The following is a 20,000-nucleotide window of genomic DNA, read 5'->3' as shown; positions in this document are numbered from 1 at the left end:
TAAAGGTTTAGTTATCATTTCTGAGATCTTCCATTTCTATTTCTTTTTGAAGCAACCCTCGCTGCCCCCCCACCCCCGCCACCGCTCCATCTCCATATTACTTTCATATCTTCAAATCATACATATTACTAAGAGAAGCTAAAAATAACTGCGGTGGGGGGTTTCAACAGATGATTCCCTTTCGTTTGACCTCACCCTTCTAAAAATAGCACAGAGGGCTCTGATAAATATATCTAGAAAAAGCTGCACTGTTTGAAATGTTATTAAATATTAGGCTTCACTGTAGTTTGCTGCTTTTCGAGTAGGAATGTGGAAGGAAAGAAGAAAGGAGAAAGGAAGAAAGGAAGGAAGGAAGAAGAAATGAATAACAGAAAACTGTTTCCTTTATTCCAGATGAAATTTTTTTAATTGCTTTTATTTTTTCTGCTTTTTTTTTTCCTGCTTTTACTGATTTTTTTGTTTTGTGTTTTTTTTATTCCATCTCCCCCCTTCCCACCATAATTCCTGATGTACTTTTATCTAATTTTGTTGTTTGTGATGTAAGTTAACGTTCATGATAAATAATACTTGTCTGTTGATCATCATCATCATCATTGTCGTCATCATCGTTGATGTCATTGCTGTCTTCGTAGTCGTTGTTGTTGTCATCACCGAAACTACTACATGCCACCAGCACCACCACATTCCTCCTCTTCATCATCATCATCATCATCACACCACCACCACACTCCTCCTCCTCCTCATCATCATCATCGTCACCATCATTACCACCACTACCATCATCACACTACCACCACCACCACACTCCTCCTCCTCCTCCTCCTCATCATCACCGTTATCACCATCACTATCACACCACCATACTCCACTTCCTCCTCATCACCATCATCATCACACCACCACACTCCTCCTCTTCCACCTCCTCATCACCATCATCATCACACCACCACACTCCTCCTCTTCCACCTCCTCATCACCATCATCATTACACCACCACACTCCTCCTCTTCCACCTCCTCATCACCATCATCATCACACCACCACACTCCTCCTCTTCCTCCTCCTCATCACCATCATCATCACACCACCACACTCCTCCTCTTCCACCTCCTCATCACCATCATCATCACACCACCACACTCCTCCTCTTCCACCTCCTCATCACCATCATCATCACACCACCACACTCCTCCTCTTCCTCCTCCTCATCACCATCATCATCACACCACCACACTCCTCCTCTTCCACCTCCTCATCACCATCATCATCACACCACCACACTCCTCCTCTTCCACCTCCTCATCACCATCATCATCACACCACCACACTCCTCCTCTTCCTCCTCCTCATCACCATCATCATCACACCACCACACTCCTCCTCTTCCTCCTCCTCATCACCATCATCATCACACCACCACACTCCTCCTCTTCCTCCTCCTCTTCCTCCTCCTCTTCCTCCTCCTCTTCCACATCATCATCACCATCATCACATGCCGACGACCCCCCCTCACCCCCCACCCCCACCACCCTCATCACTATTTTGTACAAACAACTATTGTCATTGTTCCTATCGCTATCATCATAATTTACACTTGTCATTCTTTTATTCATTTATTCTTTTACTTGTTTCAGTCATTAGAACAGTGGCCATGCTGAGGCACCACCTTGAAAACAGAGAGTGAATGTGCATGGCATTTCATATGATGTTCAAACGATTCTGCCTATCTACCACTTATCTTCTATCTTTCACTTGTTTCAATCATTAGACTGTGGCCATGCTGGGGCACCACCTTGAAGAATTATTAGTTGAATGAATTGACCCCATTACATATCTTTTTAAAGCACGGTACTTATTCCATTGGTGTCTTTTACCAAACTGCTAAGTTATGGGGAAATAAACACACCAACACCAGTTGTCAAATGGTAGTGAGGGACAAACAGAGACACAAAGACACACACACACACACATATATACGACAGGCTTCTTTCAGTTTTCACCTACCAAATCCACTCACAAGGCTTTGGTCAACCTGGAGCTATAGTAGATGATACTTGCCTAAGATGCCACACAGTGGGAGGGAACCTGAAACCATGCAGTTAGGAGAGCTTGATCAGGACTTGCCTAGGGCTAAACAATAAAAAACAAGCAAACAAACAAAAATAGCTATAACAATGAGTGGCTGTGTGGTAAGTAGCTTGCTTACCAACCACATATTCCAGGTTCAGTCCCACTGCGTGACATCTTGAGCAAGTGTCTTCTACTATAGCCTCGGGCCAACCAAAGCCTTGAGTGGATTTGGTAGACAAAAACTGAAAGAAGACCGTCGTATATATATATATATATATATATATATATATATATATGTAGTGAAACTACTTCCCGCCATTAGATACAAACTACTATCGCCATTACATACAATCTTCTCATTTAAATATAAATAAATGTGAGCGTAGTAGAGAACCCATTCCTTGTCATAACGTGACTGATCATTATTCGAATCGGCAACTTCTTCGAACCGTTCCCACCAGAACGCAAACTGACCAATCACGGCCCTAATAAGGTCACGTGATAGAGTATATTTCTACCATATGGTGAGCCAATAGTTTGTTATAAATAGCTTTAACTCAGCGGCCAAATTTGTCTCGGTCCAGTTTCTCTTTGAGAACTGTTCTGTGTACCACACGACAGCAGCAGCAGCCAGCGACCACTTCAGCAGCTTCGTCCAGCCAACGATGACCACCACCGTCGCCACATCAGCAATACGAGTCTACGACTACTAACCAGCACCCTCTACACCACCAGCGTCAACACGACTTACTATGTACACCAAACCAAACCTCCGCGGCACATCTCTCTCTTCGATTCTGTTAGGTGACTCAGCTTCACCACGGTAAATAAACAGACAAGAGTTCTTAAACAGACAAGAAATTCTCAGCCAGCGACGAACATCTGTATAACAAGAATCACGGCCCGGCATCGATGCCACGACATCACAACTAGTGATCAGCACTGCCACACTCAGCCTCTCCTCACTTTCACATACAGAACTTTTCCTATAGTGTACTAACGATCTGGTATAATTGCTCACGTGTTATTGACTCTCTTTCTATCTGCTGTAAACACTCATACACACATGTATCACTCACATACACACTTTTCTTTGTATGACGGCCTGTCTTTGATTATGTTCTTATATGTCGCATTCACACTCTCACACAGACATACATCTTTAACGCCATAATAAATATCTCTGTTATTCCATCTAATATGGTTGTGGTCTTTCATTACTGGTCATCTATGTTATCGTCGCATAACATATGTATATCATCATTTGATATATATTTGTATGTTTGACCGTGTGACACGTTTAAATAAAAGGAGTCCTCTGTTTTTCCATTCGTCACCATTTCTCCTTTTATGAGTTCGCACGGTCGTCCCTTACATATATATATATGTTTATGTGTTTGTGTTTGTCCCCTCCAACATCGCTTGACAACCGATGTTGGTGTGTTTATGTCCCCGTAACTTAGCGGTTCGGCAAAAAAGAGACCGATAGAATGAGTACTAGGCTTACAAAGAATAAGTCCTGGGGTCGATTTGCTCGACTAAAAGACGGTGCTCCAGCACGGCCGCAGTCAAATGACTAAAACAAGTAAAAAAGTTTAAAAAAAGAAAAAGAAAAAAGTAACCATTAAGTGCTACATTTTTTCTAAACTCTGTTGGGTTACTAATTCCATTCTGCAACACTTTTAATACTAATGTGTCTAACACTGCACCTGAGTCTCTGATATTATAAACTTTCCACATTAAAGTGATCTAAATTAAAACTTTCCTGCGAAATTTCATGTTAATTCATGATCTAAACACCAGCTTAATAACGAACAGTTATTCTACCAAATTCTCCATTAATTTCAAAATTAATTGAAACAAGGACAGTGTATTTCGACAGAAATACACTAACAAAAGGATTAATGAAACTTATAAAGCCAGAGCTATGTCATGCATTAATCGAATCTAACTTGCCTAGAATTGATGTGGTGACTTTTAAAATTTCCATTCATCAGTAGTAAAAGGTATGCATTGTATAACCCAGTCTGCTTCGTTTTACTTAACTCACAAAGCTAAATAATTGGCAGGATAATGTCATGGCTGCTGGGCATTTGTGGGAGGTCATAATTTTTCTTAGAAATAAATAAAATATTTCAGCTATTTGAAGTATTTCAAATCCGATGTAATTTTTGCATTTAACCCTTTTAATATCAGTCTACCTGAGACTGTACCTGGTTTCTATGATACAAACTTACTGTTTTAAGGTGATTTGAATTATTCTTTTATTCTTTTACTTGTTTCAGTCATTTGACTGCAGCCAAGCTGGAGCACCATGGAGGTGCATGGCTTAGTGGTTAGGGTGTCAGCACCATCATCATCATCATCATCACCGTTTAACGTCCACTTTCCATGCTAGCATGGGTTGGACGATTTGACTGAGGACTGGTGAAACCGGATGGCAACAGCAGGCTCCAATCTAATTTGGCAGTTTTTCTACAGCTGGATGCCCTTCCTAACGCCAACCACTCAGAGAGTGTAGTGGGTGCTTTTACGTGTCACCCGCACGAAAACGGCCACGCTCGAAATGGTGACTTTTATGTGCCACCCGTACAAGCCAGTCCAGGGGCACTGGCAACGATCTCGCTCGAAAATCCTACGGGAGCCAGTCAGGTGGTACTGGCAACGACCACGCTCAAAATGGTGCATCTCATGTGCCACCCGCACAAGAGCCAGTCCAGGGGCACTGGCAACGATCTTACTTGGCTTGCCGGGTCTTCTCACGCACAGCACATTTCCAAAGGTCTCGGTCAGTAGTCATCGCCTCGAAGATTGTGTTTTCGATTCATGGACTGGGCAACGTGATGTGTTCTTGAGCAAAACACTTCATTTCATGTTGCTCCAGTCCACTCAGCTGGCAAAAATGAGTAATGCTGCGATGGACTGGCGTCCCGTCCAGCTGGGGAATGCATACGCCATTGAAACCAGGAAACCGGGCCCATGAGCCTGGATAAGCTTTAAAAGGGCACAAAATGGAAATATATATATAAGCTGGAGCACCACCTGAAAGGGTCTTTTAGTCAAACAAACCAACCCCAGGACTTATTTCTTATTGGTCCCTTTTGCTGAACCGCTAAGTTACGGAGATATACGCACACACACAAGCGGTGTTGGGGGGGGGGACAACATACATATATATAACAAGCTTCTTTCAGTTTCCGTCTACCAAATCCACTCACAAGGTTTTGGTCAACCTGAGGCTATAAAAGAATGCACTTGCCCAAGGACTGAGCCTGGAATCATGTGGTTGAGAAGCAAGCTTCTTATCACACAGCCATGCCTACACCTCTTTTTTTTCTTTTTCTTTTACTTGTTTCAGTTATTTGATGCAGCCATGCTGGAGCACTGCTTTTAGTCAAATAAATCAACCCCAGGACTTATTCTTTGTAAGCCTAGTACTTATTCTATCAATCTCTTTTTGCCGAACAGCTAAGTTATGGAGGACGTAAACACACCAACATCTGTTGTCAAGTGATGGTTGGAGGACAAACACACACACACACACAAATATATATATATATATAGGCTTCATTCAGTTTCCATCTACCATATCCACTCACAAGGCTTTGGTCAGCCCGAGGCTATAGCAGAAGACACTTGCCCAAGGTGCCATGCAGTGGGACTGAACCTAGAACTATGTGGTTGGGAAGCAAGCTTCTTACAACACAGCCACACCTGTGCCTATGTTAATTTGTTTTAAACAACATTTTACAGAATTCATCATTATTTTCAAAATAACTTGAAACAAAGACACTGTATTTCAACAGAAATCTTGTTTTCAAATGTTGGCACAAAGCCAGCAATTTCGGGGGGAGGGGAGGTAAGTTGATTTCTTTGACCCCAGTGTTGAACTGGTACTTATTTTATTGGCTCTGAAAAATATGAAAGGCAAAGTCAACCTCGGTGGAATTTGAATTCGGGACAAAATGCTGCTAAACACTTCGCCGTGCATCAGCATGGCCGCAGCTCTGAGCTGAAACTTTGAAAAGAAAGAAAAAAAAAAAAAAAAGAAACGTTGATAACAAAAGGTTAAGACCAGTGTTTCTCAGAGGAAGAGGCCTGTGAGAATTGAAAAAGAGTGAGCAGACATATTGATGCGTTTACTATATTAAAATGGTTTCAAAATTAATTGAAACAAAGCCAGTGTAGCGAGGTCGTTGCCAGTGCCGATGGACTGGCTCCTGTGCAGGTGGCATGTAAAAAAACACCATTTGAGTGTGGCCGTTGCCAGTACCTCCTGACTGGCTTTCCTGCCGGTGACACGTAAAAGCACCCATTACACTCTCGGAGTGGTTGGCGTTAGGAAGGGCATCCAGCTGTAGAAACTCTGCCAGATCGGATTGGAGCCTGGTGCAACCATCTGGTTTCACCAGTCCTCAGTCAAATCGTCCAACCCATGCTAGCATGGAAAGTGGACATTAAACGATGATGATGATGATACTCTAGGCACAAGGCCTGAAATTTTGGGGGAATGGGCCCGTCGATTACATTGACCCCAGTGCGTAACTGGTACTTAATTTATCGACCCCGAAAGGATGAAAGGCAAAGACGACCTCAGCAGAATTTGAACTCAGAATGTAAAGACAGATAAAATACCACTAAGCATTTTGCCCGCCGTGCTAACGTTTCTGCCAGCTTGCTGCCTTTTTCAATAGAAATATTGATAACAAAATGTTAAGCCCAGCATTTCTCAGAGGGAGAGGCCTATGAAAATTGAAAAAGGGTGAGCAGACATATTGATACGTTTTCTATATTAAAATGGTTTCAAAATTAATTGAAACAAAGACAGTTAATTTCAACAGGAATATAGTAACAAGGATTTTCTACAAGAATTTTTGTTGGGGTTGGAATAAGAATAGGACATTGTGTTATCAGTAAACAGAAACATGGATGAAATAGGATAAAGCTCTTTCTCAAATCACAGAGACTTATAAGGCTGGTTTCCTGGATTCTGTGACACATATATTCCTCCCCTGATGGGACACCAATCCATCGCAATAATACTCATTTTCATTAGCTGAGTGAACATGAAATGAAGTGTTTTGCTCAAGAACACAATCTCTGACCCAGTCCTGAAATTGAAATCACTATCTTATGATTATGAGCCCAACTTGCTAACTACTAATTTACGTGCTTCCACACAAGAGCAGAAACATGACTGATGATGCACCAAGATCCAATATAGTTTCGTTATATTCTTTGGTAATTTCTTTAAAAGTTTAACGTAAGGGCCGCTAGTCCACTGACTACATAGAACAATACATGTAGCCTTATTTATCACTGATTCAATCATCACTGATCCGGGTTAACATGGCATGCTCAATTGTGAACCATGTTATGCTTATCATGGATTGATCTGTGATAACATAGGTCAATGATCAGTCAAAGATTCTGCTTGTACCCCAAAAGTACACACCAGCGACTACCCATAATGCTCAGTCACGCAGAATTCACTGGCTATCACATGTGTTTAGATGACCATGCTGTGAGGCTGCATATTTTTTATACAGATTTATGTACTCATACTCATCAACAAGGGACCAGCAAAACAGAAACAAATATGAAGGCACCTAACCCTAGCAAATGATGCCAACAAGTGTAGAGACAATAAAGAAAATACACAACTGTGGAAGCTTTGTTGCTGTGGGCTTTGAGTTTGGTGTCAATAAATATACCATTTATTCCATTTACAAAGTGTGTGGAGATGATTCATTTATCATTATGTTATGAAGGTGGTATATAAAAGTTCCTGGACGCGTTACATAACGCACCAACAAATGGCAGCACATGGTTGCATATGCAGTGAGACTTAGCAGTGACCTTCACGAGACAGTGTGCCAAGTAACATTGCTGTTTTTACTTTGCAAGTTGTGAAATTTGTGTTTTTGTGATCATGTGTAAGCTGTAGTCTGTGATTTTGTTATGGACAAGAAGTTGGAACAAAGAGCCAAAGTGAAGTTTTGCGTTAAACTTGGGAAGTCTGCTACAGAGACATTGAGCATGCTTCAGTAAGCTTGCATTGATGAAACAATGGGTTGTATGTGATGTTTCGCGTTGCATGGGCACTTCAGGAGCAGAAGACTGTCCCTGAAAGTTGATGAGTGATTTGGAAGACCTGCCATGAGTGTCATCCCTGGAAATGTGGAGAAAATTCATCAGCTTATGCAAGAGGATTGTCAGAGGACAATCAACAGCATTGCTGATGTTGCTCTGTTGTATGGCTCCATGCAAGTAATCCTAACATCTGAATTGAACATGTGGTATGCCCCAGTGGTTAGGGCAGCAGACTCGCGGTCATAGGATCGCGGTTTCGATTCCCAGACTGGGTGTTGTCAGTGTTTATTGAGTGAAAACACCTAAAGCTCCACGAGGCTCCAGCAGGGTATAGTGACAAACCCTGCTGTACTCTTTCACCACAACTTTCTCTCACTCTTACTTCCTGTTTCTGTTGTGCCTGTAATTCAAAGGGGTCAGCCTTGTCATATTCTGTGTCATGCTGAATATCCCCGAGAACTACGTTAAGGGTACACGTGTCTGTGGAGTGCTCAGCCACTTGCACGTTAATTTCACGAGCAGGCTGTTCCGTTGATCGGATCAACTGGAACCCTTGACGCCGTAAATGACGGAGTGCCAACAACAACAACAACAAATAAGTTATTATTATTAAACATAACTAGTCCAGAAACCTTTTGATACCACCTTGTACTTTGGATCCAAACCACCGTGATAAATGTGGATAGATGTAGAAGAAAAGACTGATACGAAACCATTGCACAAAATTAGCTTCTGGTTGATGAAAATATCCTACTGCTTGTTTGTTTTTTTTTTTACTTTTATACAACCACTACTATCACCATCATCAACATCACCACTACTACATGACTTCCACGATTATCCCTGGGGCCACACAAAAAAAACCATCATCAACAAAAGCACCACCACCACCACCACCATCACCATCCTCCCATATTTGCTCTAATCATAACATAATTTAATCCTTTCTACTTTAGGTACAAAGCATGAAACTTTAGTGGAGGGCAGAGTTAGCCGATTACATCAACCCCCAAGTGCTTGACTGGTAATTATTTTATCGACCCTGAAAGGATGAAAGGCAAAGAAGAATTTCAACCCAGAATGCAAAGATGGAAGAAATGCAGCTAAGCATTCTGTCAGGTGTTATAACAATTCTGTTGGTTCACTGCCGTATGGTAACATAATATAATAAATAGAAACTATAATAATCTCATAACTAATACTATCCATAGCCTCTGTCTTTCTTTTTATACTTTTGCTTGTTTGATGTGTTCTTTCTTATTGCTAATCTAATTTTTGTATTTTTTGTTTTATTTTGACAGAGGACCGAGATATGTGGCAATAAGGCCTGCCCACCACAACAGAATTGATATCCTAAAACTAAGGCATCACATAAAAAGCACTGGTGATGGTGCCACGTAAAAAGCATTGGCAATGGTGCCACGTAAAATGCATTGGTGATGGTGCCATGTAAAAAGCACTGGTTTTGGTGCCACATAAAAAGCACTGGTGCTGATGTCATGTAAAAAGCATCCAGTACACTCTGTAAAGTGGTTGGCATTAGGAAGGGCATTCAACTGTAGAAACCAAACCAAAACAGACTATGGAACCTGGTGTGACCTCTGGCCTTGTCAGCTCCTCTCAACCCATTGAACCCATGCCAGCATGGAAAATGGATGTTAAACAATGATGATGATGATGATGTATATTTTCTTCATTTTTGTCCAATTATTTTTTATAATTTACTCGTATGTTTTTTCATCTTTTTTTGTCTTTGTCTTCTTAAATTTTGCTCTAATTCTTCTTTTTGTCTCTTCCTCTCTATACTCTTATCTTTTTCCATCCTTATTTCTTTTTTCTTACCTGTTTACCTATTGCCTCATACCTGTCTGTCTGTATCACTATCTGAATCTCTAAATCTTTTTTGTTTTTCTTATTTTTTTATGTACTTTCTAAAATTTCTTTATTTTTGTTTTTCTCTTTATTTACTAGTCACTGTTTGTCAGTCTGTCTTCTGTCTATCTACCAGCCTGACTTTAACTTACCATCTTTCTTTTCATTCCTCTGCTCTTTCTTCAATCTTTCCACAAACATTTCCAGAATTTGATATCCCTTACCTCCATCTTCACCACCACCATGCCATTCTACATACTCCATTCACACAATGCTAATCTACCTCATTAACTTCATGGTCTATGACTATATTTTGTATACAATGCAGCATCTCATCAGTCTTTACGTTCTGAGTTCAACTCTCACCAAGGTTGACTTTACCTTTCATCCTTTTGGAGTCAATAAAATAAGTATCTAAGGCAGCGAACTGGCAGAAACGTTAGCACGCCAGGTGAAATGCTTAGTGGTATTTTGTCTGTCTTTACGTTCTGGGTTCAAATTCCACCGAGGTCGACTTTGCCTTTCACCCTTTCGGGGTCAATATATTAAGTACCTGTTGCATTCTGGGGTCCATCTAATTGACTGGCTCCCTCCCCAAAAATGTTGGGCCTTGCTCATGAAATTAACGTGCAAGTGACTGAGCACTCCACAGACACGTGTACCCCTATTGTAGTTCTCAGGGAGACTCAGTGTGACACATATCACTCAGCGTGACAAGGCCGGCCCTTTGAAATACAGGTACTACTCATTTTTGCCAGCTGAGTGGACTGGAGCAACATGAAATAAAGTGTCTTGCTCAAGGACACAACACATCGCCGGGAATCGAACTTACGACCTTATGATCATGAGCCAAATGCCCTAACCACTAAGCCACGTGCCTTCACATAACCACACACACATATATACACAGACACACACACACACACACTTTCAATGTTTTGTCCTGTGCTATCCATAATGTTTTTCTTGATGTAAACCCTTTGTGAGCAATAAAGAAATCATCATCATCATCATCATCATCATTATTATTATTATCATTAATGGGTACATGGCCTAGTGGTTAGGATGTTGCACTCATGATCGCTAGATTATGATTTCAGTTCCTAGACTGGGTGGTGCATTGCGTTCTTGAGCAAAACACTTCATCTCACGTCGCTCTGTTATCACAGTGCCCCTATTCAGACGACATCGATTTAATGGAGGGAGTGATCTAACATACATCACATACATTTGATCACTGTAAACAAATCATTTGTGCAGGATGTTCAGCAAAAAAGCTGACCACTCATAATGTCATTTTGACGGGAGAGTCCATCATTATTATTAGAGAAACAAAGCTCAGGTTCGGTCTTATTCCTGGTAGGAATTATGTGGATAGCAGGTTACTACTTGTAACCTTAAATATCAACAAGTTTTCAGTAACCTTTCAAGTGCTTAGAACCCTCCTGATAATCCTTGCTGTCCTTAAGAGGCAAACTTTCTGTAGGAGCTCTACTGGGCATTCTTCTTTTTCTTCTTCATTATTATTATTATTATTATTATTATTATTATTATTGCCTTTGCATAGCTTCTAATGCTGGAGATGTGGTACAGTGTCAGCTGTTCACTACCAGTGAACTAAGGTAACACCTCTTATTTTTCAAGCACCTTCCGGAGTATCCAAATTATTATTATTATTATTATTATTTTTATTATCATTATTAATGTGCCAAGCTGGCAGAATTGTTGCTTCACCAGATAAAATGCTTTGTCATATTTCATGCATCTTTATGTTTTCTGAGTTCAAATTCTGCCGATGTCGATTTCATCTTTCCTGGGGGTCAATAAAACGAGTACCAGTTATTAAGCAATGGGGTGGGGGGCGGGGGGGTCAATGTAATCGACTAGTTCCTCCTCCCAGAAAATTTCAGGCCTGGTGCTTATAATAGTAGAAAAGATTATTGGCCACAAGGACTCAAAATGCTTTATTTATCACCATAGTGGATGCAGTGGTGGTGGCGGCAGTGGTGGTGGTTTTGGTTGTAGTGGTGGTGGCAGTGTTTATCATCATCATCATCATCATCGTCGTCATCACTTCTGCCATTGCCATCATCATTATGCACAAGATAAACAGAGTCTATAACACAGCTTGTCTTCTTCTAACCTACACATCCTCCTTACTTCCATTCTTTCCAACCTTCTAACCTGCCTACCACAAACAAACCAACAGACTCAAAGACTTAAAACAGGATATCTCTGGAGCTGGTGCATTGCTAGAAAAACAAATCAACCCCGCCCCCCACCCCGCACAGGGAGGGAGGAGGCATGAAATGGGGGAAGCATGGGGAGGGGAGTTGGATTTTTTTTTTGTTTTTTTGTTTTGTTTGGGTTGTTTTGTTCAGTGTTTTACAACATAGAATCTTGATTACATTAAAACTATGAACCTGTCTTAGAGGTCAGATATTCAACACAGGTTTGGTTTGCAGTTACAGTAAGAAAATGATATTCTTATTTAAATGGGAGAGACTTACATTTACATATGGCTTTTTTGCCTTTTGTTTATATCTTTTGTTTTGTTTCAATTGTTAAACTACAGCCATGCTGGGGCACTTTGCCTTGAAGAATTTTTTTTGTTTAGCCGAATGAATTTACCCCAGTATATTTTTATTTGGGGTACTTATGCTATTGGCTCCCTTTTGCCGAACCGTTAAGTGATGGGGACATAAGCAAACCAACACCAGTTGTCAAGTAGTTGTGAGAACAAACACAGATAACCCGCAAGACATACACACACACAAACACATGCACACACACACACAAACACATACTCACAGAGTTTGTGTCTACCAAATCCACTCACAAAGCTTTGGTTGGCCCAAGGTTATAGTAGAAAACACTTGGCCAAGATGCCATGCAGTGGGACTGAACCTGGAACCATGTGGTTGGGAAGCAAGCTTCTTACCACACAGCCATACCTGCACTCATCATATGATAACTATAATCTAAAGTACTGATTTTGAATAGAGGAAAATAAGTGAATCCTTTTTTGATTTTGACTTATAATATGGGTTGTGTTTAGGGGGAGGAAAACATCTCCTTTACTTGAGTATTATGCAGGAAATTTAAATACAAAGCATCAGGACCAAAACTGGTAGGGATAGCATTATATTTGGGTATAGAAAAATGAAAAAATATGAGGATAAAATATATGAGTGATATTTAGATGCAAATAGTTGGAGGGAGTGTTACATAATATTAAGATCGATTGGAATGGTGATGACGTGTGCCTTTAATGCAATTCTTAAGCTGAATGGGCCTTTAAATTACACAAATGAGAGAGAGAGAGAGAGAGAGAGAGGGAGAGACAGGCAGACAATCAGACAGACAGAGACAGAGATAGATAGATAGGTAGATAGATAGGTAGATAGGTAGATAGATAGATAGATAGATAGATAGATAGATAGATAGATAGGTAGGTAGATAGATAGATAGATAGATAGATACATTTCTTTTATTAGCCACACAGGGCTCAACGAAGATGGGACAAATACAATGTAGAGCTTTTCTTTTTGGGAGGGGGAAGGAAGGAAAAAAAAAAAAAAAAAAAAAAAAAAAGATGGTGGTGTCGATCAAAAGGGATCGTAGGAAGGGAAAAAGGGGCAGTTCGATCAAAAGGGATCGAAAAAAAAAGAAAAGGAAAGGCCGATCAATAGGGATCGTGTATCACACAGTAATGTTCTCGTGTAAAAAGAGGGGAGGACAGTTTAGGTTTAGCCGTGGAAGGAAAAGCCCACGGAAAAGACCACGGTAACCTTGGTCAATATTCTCATTGAAGAAACTATAACAGTAAGTGACTCTCTTTTGCCTTTTTGTTTTATTTTTTTTTTTCTTGTTCATAGGGTTATGCTCAAGATGGCTCCGTCGTTCACACGTGCCATCCTTGCTACATTCACCCATCTTTTTTTGAAGCATTCACTAGACAAGATAGATAGATAGATAGATAGATAGGTAGGTAGATAGATAGATAGATAGATAGATAGATAGATAGATAGATAGATAGATAGATAGATAGGTAAATAGATAGAAAGACAGGAAGACAGACAGACTGACTGATAGAAGGACAGAAATAGATAAAGTGCGAGAGAGAGAGAGAGAAAGTGAGAGAGAGTGAAGGAGAGAGAAAGAGAGAGAAAGTGAGAGAGTGAGAGTAAGTGGGATATAGATAGACAGACAAACTGACAGAAAGAGATAAAGAGAGAGAGAGAGGGGGGGGACAGACAAACAATCAGACAGAGACAGATAGACAATCAGACAGAGACAGACCAACAGAGACAGTGGGAGACAGACAGACTGACTGACTGACAGAAGGACAGAGACAAATAAAGAGAGAGTGAGAGAGAGAGAAAGAGAGAGTGAGAGAGAGAGAAAGAGAGAGTGAGAGAGAAGAACCCAGAAAGTGAGACAGATAGACAGACAGAGACAGAAAGAAGACAGAAAAAGAACTGGACTGGTACTTTATTTATCAATTCCCTGAAAGGATGGAAGGCAAAATTGATACCAACATGATTTGAACTTAAAGTGCAGCAATGTGGAATGAATAATATAAGTTAGTCTGATGCTCTAATGACTCTGCCAGTTCACTTCCAAACAAGAGCAGTGCAATACCATTCAAAGAAAGGACTAGCTAATACAGCACAAGAATAAATTAAAAAAATAAATACTCTGCAGAGAAAAGAATCGGTAAAAATGTACGGAAGCAGAACCCTCGACAGGAATTTATTTTACTTGCAGCCCTGTCCAGTTTCCTTCACTGAAATAAATCAAGCAAATTGAATGCTTGCTTGTGTGTTTGTGCAAATGTGCGTGTGTTTGTGCACATGTGTGTGTGTGTGTATCAAAAGTTGACCTTGAAAGATGACCATAGCTATTCGGAGTGAAACACAGCTATTCAGATAGATTATTTATGAAAAGTCTGTTTACACTTAATAATAGATCAACTGCCACGAACTGAATGTGACAACCGGTTTGACCTTTTTTGAAAAGTCGAGATGTTTGTAAACATCTTGAGTCGTCCAAAATGCGAGGATAGGAATTCAAGATTGCTTTTGGCAATAATGTTGTCTCCTTACAGGATTTACAAACAGTGTTCCAGTGTCCTCAGAATATCGGTTAATTTGCTGGTATTAAAAATATGGAAATGAGAGAAAACACGGAAAATGTTATTGTAAACTCGTCTTTGTCAGAAGAACTGCAGATTCAACAAAAGACAGTATCAAACTTGAAATGATATGGAAGCCCCTACATGGACACCAGGCCTTCTAGAAATAACAGTCAAATTTCTCTTGAAATACACAATATTATAAAGAGAAAAGAGACATTGGATAATGTTGTCATACTCCTTAAAGACAAAATGGTCATGGATGGAGTGTCTTTGATTATGGATTTGCTAAGTCCAATTTGACATGGGGTTAAGCAACAACAAGATCCAATTTGTTAAAACAGAAAGGGTTTTCCTGTTTCAGGGAAGAGAATTGGGAAGGCCCAATAATCAGAAATAGCAATCATAGTTAAGCAAGTCAATGAGAGAGAGCCTTTTACATGGTTGAGTACTGTACTTGTGTGTGTGTGTGTGTTTGTGTGTGTCAAAAGAATATATATATATATCATATGCCCCTTTATAAATACACTCATATACATACTCTCCTCCCCTCCATACTCCAATCTCCTTTTGTATTTTCACCTACTTACCTGTGCACTCACCTTATCCAATCCTCTGTTACATTTCACTTATACCTCGTGCTATTGCTAGAAAGTCCTTGAACCTACTCTGGTTTCATATATATATATATATATATATATATATATATATATATATATACACATACATACATACATATCTATATACATATCTATACACACACACACATACACACACATGTGTATATATATATATATATATATATATATATATATATATATATATATATATAGTACAAATAATATGTGAGTATATGCATATATACGTACATGTATGTACATACCTACAACTACATGTATATATAGATGCATATCTGGGTACAGGACATTGCAAAAAAACATGGACAAAATGATAAACAGAGCACAGAAAACACATAGGCCACATAGAGAACATTTCCTTCATCAGCTGCCACCATTCTAAAACTTAGCGTTTCAAAGAATTAGGACAGGACGCATTTTCAGAATGGCTCTTCCCGCAGAGACAAATTAAATTTGTAATGCGGAGGAATCTAGTGGTGGACAGAAAACAAGACAAGAGAATGAAACAGTGAAAATAAACAAGAAAGGCTATATATATATATATGTATATTAGAAAAAGCCCCTCAAGTAATTGCATTTAGAAAGTTCCCTCCAAGGCACAAGTCTGGGCAAATTTGTTTTGTGGAAGACCAGCAGTCGCCCATGAATACCAGCCTCCTCTCTCCACGCCAACGATGTTATTCAAGGGAAAGGTGAAGACTGATACAGCTTGGCACCAATGAATCTAACGATTTTGTGTGTTTTTAAATGACTTATAAACACCTTCCATGCTGCAATTGTTTTTGTTCCAGCACACGATCTCAGATCAGGTCACTTGCTATGCAAGTACATCTCCGTAATATATATATATATATATATATATATATATATAAGTTAAATTTAGAATTAAGGAATTAAGGTTTAGAAAGTAGGTGTTAAATGCAGTATCTAAACCTTCTTTCAGGGTAAGTCCCAGGTAGTGTAATTGCAGGGTATGTTCACCACATACGGCTACCTGGCATCACCACCACCCGTGTGTTTGTTGTTGGATCTACGTCCAGAATTCTGAGGTGCATGTAGGGTATATTTTAAATGATGGATATGAAAGACAGAGTATAACAAGATGGTTACATCACATCTTCCATATTAATCATTTTACGTGTGTGTGTGTATGTGTGCATGTGTGGCAGGCTTTTTTCAGTTTCTATCTACCAAATTCACTCAAAGTTTTGGTTGGTCAGAGGTTATAGCAGAAGACACTTGCCCAAGTTTCCTCCATGTGGGACCGAATCTGGAACAATGAGTTTGGAGGAAGCAGACTTTTTTACCAAGTGCTATATCTACTCTGCAGATCACTGCATCTACACCTTTGCTTCTCCCACCACCCATCCACTACCACCATCACTACGACCAATCACCCCCATCACCAGTATCACCACCACCGCCATCATCAGGAATGTAGTGGTGGTGGTCATGGTGGGTGGGATAGAGATTGGAAGATAGAATATTGGGAATGATATACTTAAGCAGGACATCGTTAAAATTGTATTATTGTTACTGGTGGTGGTGGTGATGGTGATGGTGGCATTGTTGTTCTTGTTTTAGGAGCCTTAAATCAGCTCTCCCTTTCTTTCTCTCTTTCTCTCTCTGTCTCTCTGTGACAGAGCAAATGTTTTCCATCCATGACCATCCTGCTCTGTTCTTCTCTTCAGGATCACATTGTAAACCTAAGACCATGTTATCCTACATGACTTCCTCGCTATTGTTGTTGTTGGAACAAGTAGTGGTGGTGGCGGCGGTGGTAGCAGTGGTGGTGGTGGTAGTGGTGGTGGTGAAGGTGGTAGTGGTGGTAGTAGTAGTGGTAGAAGTGGTGGTGATGACGGTGGTGGTGGTGGTAGCAGCGGTGGTGGTGGGGGGTAGCAGCGGTGGTGGGGGGGGTAGCTGTGGTGATAGTGGTGGTGGTGATGGTAGTGGTGGTGGTGGCGATGCTGGAGGTGGCAATACTGGTGGAGATGACAGCAGCAGGGGTGGTGATGGTGATAGTGGCGGTGGTGTTGATGTTGGTGGAGGTGGTGCAGGTGGTGGTGGTGGTGGTGGTATTGCCGATGGTGGCAGTGGTGGGTGCCAGTGGTGGTGGGTGGTGGTGGTAGATGTAATTCAAAACCTCATAGCAGCTAATACATTTCCCAGGTATTTATCCTCGGTGAACAAATAATCTCAAGTTAGGTAGACAGGATGCTATTTCATTTTATTTATATCAAAGAGATTTATTTTCTGGGTTGGCTGACACAATTTTGCACCGAGTAAATAAATCCATGCCTTGGTAACCAAGTGGAGAAACTGGGTGACTTAATGGTGGTGACTGCTCACCATTTCACCAATTGTCCAGATGTTTGCACAACAACGACATACAACAGCAAACAAAGTGTTTATAGCTGACAGTAATAATTTTCAATTGATCAAAAATTTTCTTTGTTTTGTTTTATGTCAGTTGAATTTTTTTTCTTTCTTCTTTTCATTTTTCTTCTTTTTTTTTCCATTTTTAAAAAAAAATTTTTTAATTGCCCTCATAATCATTATCATCATCATCATCAGCATCATTATCATCATCGTCGTCATCGTCATCGTCATCTTATTGTTGTCGCTGTTACTGTCCCAATCTGTTGGTGGCTAATACTGCCGCCAACACTATTGGCATTACTGCCACCACCACCACCACCACCACCACCACCACCACTACCACCTCCTCCACTATCATCATCATCGTTGTCGTCGTCATCATCACTATGACCACAACCACTATCACCACCACCACCACCACCACCACCGCAATCATCGTCATTATCACCATCAGCATCAGTACCATCACCATCACCATCACCACCACTACCATCACCATCACTACCACCACCACTATCACTATCACCACTGCTTCTGCTGGCACCACTGCCACCGCTGCATCCACCCCACCTCCATCATTATCTCTACAACCACAACCAACATCACCATTATCATCATGGTCATCATTATCACCATCACCATCATCATCATCATCATCATCATTATGGTCATTGTCATTCTTGTCCACAAGCTGTATGGTGGTTCAGCCAACACCAAAGCCAAGCTGGCACCAGCTACCATTATCAACCGACACCACCGTCATGGTGACCTAACAATTACCTTGTCTGCGTCACCACCACCACCACAATCGTTTTGTTTGATATCCTCTCCCCCTCCACCGCCACCACCATTCATTCCAATATGTGTTTGACAGGTCTGCAATGCATCATTATTTGGTTTGTTTGTTTGATTTTTTTTTTTTGGTTATAATCCTACATTAATCTTCAATAGTGAAGACCCAAAGATTTCACTCAGGTCTGACCTAACTTCATACCAAATCTCTCTCTCTCTCTCTCTCTCTCTCTCTCTCTTACATTCTTATTTCTGTCACACATACACCTTCTTAAACGTTAGAACTATTTCACTTCCACTGGAAGCGTCATCAATAGAATTGTTTTATTTTAAAATCACAAGGCCAAAAAAAAAAAGAGAATAAAAAAACGAAAAAAAAAAACAAACAATAAAAAAAATTACATGTGAAACAAAACTACAATGAACCAATCAAAGTCAATAATAAGGCTTCAGAAATCATCAATCATTTTGGACTTCTATTCATCTCAATGGCTCGTAATCCCAATGCAACTTTCATTTTTTTTTTATCTCTTACTAGTTTCAGTCATTAGACTGCAGCCATGCTGGGGCACTGCCTTGAAGAATTTTTGGTTGAATGAATTGATGCCAGGACTTTTTTTTTTTTTTGTGTGTTTTTTTTTAAGGTCTGGTACTTGTTCTATTGGTCTCTTTGCTAAGCCGCTTAGTTACGGTGATATAAACATACCAACACTGGTTGTCAAGCAGTGGTGGGGGCACAAACACAAATAGAGACACAAAGACGCAAACACATACAAATGTACACACACACACACACACACACACACACACACACACACACACACACACACACACACACACACACATATATATATATCAAAGATCCCTATGGATCACACAGGTTGTAATCCTTTGAAACATATGTAGGAATAAAGTATGCAATTATAACAGGCGTTTTCTCCATTCCTTAAATTCTTAAATATACTCAAATACCCAAAATTTCAAGGAGTTCCTGCCTTAAAAACAGGAACTAAACCACA

The 20,000-nt window shown here is 40.3% G+C and overlaps 1 protein-coding gene and 1 long non-coding RNA gene across 7 annotated transcripts in view; one reads left to right on the top strand and one right to left on the bottom strand.

Annotated features, from left to right (window-relative positions):
• The window catches only part of LOC149132149 (uncharacterized), a 42,370-nt gene extending 39,182 nt beyond the window's left edge, over positions 1-3,188 (top strand). Inside the window, exon 2 of the long non-coding RNA XR_016244841.1 lies at positions 1,635-3,188. This is a non-coding gene — a long non-coding RNA (uncharacterized LOC149132149). The remainder of the gene's footprint in view (positions 1-1,634) is intronic.
• Positions 1-20,000, bottom strand: part of LOC106875566 (uncharacterized) — a 360,383-nt gene that overhangs the window by 172,901 nt on the left and 167,482 nt on the right. The window lies entirely within an intron of this gene.

The sequence above is a fragment of the Octopus bimaculoides genome, chromosome Z, assembly GCF_046866305.1.
Source record: "Octopus bimaculoides isolate indiv1 chromosome Z, ASM4686630v1, whole genome shotgun sequence".
In the NCBI taxonomy this organism is placed as follows: Eukaryota; Metazoa; Mollusca; class Cephalopoda; order Octopoda; family Octopodidae; genus Octopus; species Octopus bimaculoides.
This window is presented reverse-complemented; position numbering and strand designations above follow the sequence as displayed.